Genomic DNA, 3,256 nt, shown 5'->3' with positions numbered 1-3,256 from the left:
TTTTTGGACCTTACAGCAGACTTGCAGAGATAGACTTTTTTTTTTTTAAGGTTTTTGTCATAGGGTGCATGAACTCGCCAGAGAGGAGAGAGACAAACAGTGAGAGGGAAAGTGAGACATCACCCCCAATGGGGGATAACTATGGTGCAGTCCCCTCTCCTCCATTCTCCTGGGATTTGGGGAACTCACACATATACCTGGCATAATTTTCAAGCAACCAGGTCCAGAACTTGAACCATGGTCATCCATGTGGGAGTCCAGGGCCTTAACCACTATACCACCTGCTGGTCTCTAGACAAACCACTTTTTTTTTTTTAAGAGAGATTTTTGCAAAAACCCCATTACTCTCTGAAGCTCTATTTTTTATCTTGGTATTTATGGAAAAGAGATTGGCCAAGACCCTGTGATTGTCTTTTATTCTTTGTATATTAAATATTTATTTTATATAGTCAAAAAAAAAAAAAAAGAGAGAGATTTTTGCTATAGGGTACGTGTGCTTACCAGAGAGACAGACAGAAAGCAAGAAATCACTCCCCAAGGCAGATGGCCACACCCCAATCCCTTCTCCATCTTCCTCTCAGGATTTTGGGCATGCATGCACACGCGCCCAGTGTGAGTTTCAAGCCGCTGGTTCTGGGACTTGAACCATACTCAACTACATGGGAATCCAATGATGTAACCATTATGCCATCTGCTGGTCCCAGAGACAGGCCATTTTTAATGCATTAAAAATAAGACCAAGATGGGGACAGCAGGTGGCTTTGCGGTAGGCAGTTAACTAGTAATGAGCAGGCAGCCCTAAGAGAATAGCAGGACACATGTCACATTAATCATAATTTATCAGAAGTTACAACCAGACCCTCTATGAGATGCCTTCTTCTCACCTAGCCACTCTCCCATACCCTGACAGCATGATGGTGAAAGTGTTGGACTCCCACCTGGCTGATCACAGTTCAAGTCCTGGACCTGGAGGCTTGCTTTCTCACTTTCCCTCTCTCTCTTGTGTGTCTCTTGTCAAATTAAAATTAATGAATACATAAAATGATTTTTTTTTTTTTTTGGAGAGGTTTTAGCTATAGGGTGTGTGCGCTCGCCAGAAAGACACAGATATACAGAAACAGAAAGCGAGAAATCACGCCCCCAGGGGGAATGGCCACACCACAATCCCTTCTCCTCCATTCTCCTCTCAGGATCTTGGGCACGTACGCACACGCACCTGGTGTAGGTTTAAGCCGCCGGATCCTGGACTCGAACCGCGGTCAACTACATGGGAGTCCAGCGACATAGCCATTATGCCAATTGCTGGGTCCTAAAATTAAATAATTCTTTTTTTTAAACATTCAGTTTTTAATTTTTTAATTATTTTATTCAATTTCTTTTATTCATTCATTTATTTATTTTAATTTGACCAGAGAGACAGAGAGAGAGAGAGAGAGAGAGAGGAAAGTGAGAAAGCAAGCCACCAGGTCCGGGATTCGAACCATGGTCGGCTCTGTGGGAGTGTCCAGCACCTTAACCATCACACCACTTGCCAGTCCCAAAATTAAATAATTCTTAAAAAAAAAAAAGAGACCAAGAAATGGAGACTGGAATTTTGGCAATGAACAAAGTAACTCATGTGAAGGAAGAAAATAGTGACTATATTTTCACAGAAAAATCTTTATATTTCCGTTTTAAAAAATAATGATGCCATTTTATTCATTATTATTATTATTTCAGTTCACCAGAGAGAGAAAATGAGAAAGCAAGCACCAGGTCTGGGACTTGAACCACGGTTAGCTAGGTGGGAGTCCAGTGCTTTAGCCATTATACCACTTGGTGGCCCCTGAAGAATCATTTTTATGGGGTCAGTACCTGCAAGAACCAAATTTTGTCTTGGCATTTAAAATATCTCCACGTGAGGGGCCAGCAGGTGGAATGGTGGTTAGGGGTGCTGGACTCCCACATGGCTGACCCTGCTTAGAGTCTGGGACCGGGCTGTTTGCGTGCGCTCTCTCTCTGTCCCTCTCTGGTAAAACTAAAATAAATAAATAAATAAGGTTAAATAAAACAATTCTAAAAAAACAAAACTCTTGCAACTAATTGATCACAGCCAGTTACAGATTCCTTTGTTCCTTCTCTACTCCCACTGCTTCATTTGACTAGCCTGAAAAAAAAATCTCCACGTGGATACATATCTCAGGGATACAAACTGGCCTGTTAGATCTCAAACTTTCCTGTACTAAGCTTGTTTAAATAGTCTAGACAGGGCTGACAGGTGACGTGATGGTTAAGAGTGCTGGATTTCCAGATGGCCGACAGTGGTTCAAGTCCTGGACCTGGTGGTTTGCTCTCTCTTTCTCTCTCTCTGTGTCCCTCTCTGGTCAAATTTAAATAAATAAATAATTCTTTAAAAAAATACAATTAATAGTCTAGGCACATGGTTGTTCTGGACTAGGCAAACTGAGGCAATAGTAATAGGTGATACCATCTTTATCAGTTTTTCAAAGGTATAGAAATTATTGGGGTTTTTTTGCTGTTAAATTTATAGAAATTGCTTAAAGATTCAACATTTGTAAAAGGTGAAGACCTAAAGATGTAGAAATCTAGAAGGCTTTTAAACATAATTTAGTCAGAATTAACAAGGAGAGTACTTTTTGAGAAACTGAGTGAATTTGAAATTTGGAGTGTCAGCTCTGTAATGGCTGCTGTGTACCCCTACTATATGTTAGATACTTTCTATGCATTATTCACTAAAACTTCGTAATAATTCCTAGGCAGGTATTACTCTCTGTTCACAGCTTAAAAACAAAAGGCTTAGTCAAGTAACCTTATACTAGGTATACATCTATTAAGGCGTAGAACTGATATTTGGAATCTGTCGGCTCCACTGGCCCACTGGCCACAAGAGTACCATTACTGCAGGAACTAAAGAAAACAAGTTAACTTTGAAAGATTTTTTCAGAAGACAGGCTTGCAAATAATAAAATGTCTCACGGACTGTATTACTACTGCTTGAGGCTGAGAATTCTGACAATTTGGAAGGGGAGCAGGAGATGTGACGTGGCTGGAGGGTGAGCTGACACTTTGTACTGGAGGTTGGGTCGAATTTGCTGAAGAAGGTCGTGATCGTTACTAATAAGGAAGAGGAAGGCCTCGCTAAGGTGAGGATTCTCAGCGGTTCGTCCAACGGCTTTGCAAGTGAGGGTGACAGGTCAGTTTTGAAGTAGACGGAGTAAGTTACCGGAGCCACCCTCGCGGGACGGCAGCGTCTTGT

This window comes from Tupaia chinensis, unplaced genomic scaffold (assembly GCF_000334495.1).
Source record: "Tupaia chinensis unplaced genomic scaffold, TupChi_1.0 Scaffold000355_1, whole genome shotgun sequence".
NCBI lineage: Eukaryota > Metazoa > Chordata > Mammalia > Scandentia > Tupaiidae > Tupaia > Tupaia belangeri.
Note: the sequence above shows the minus strand (reverse complement) of the source record.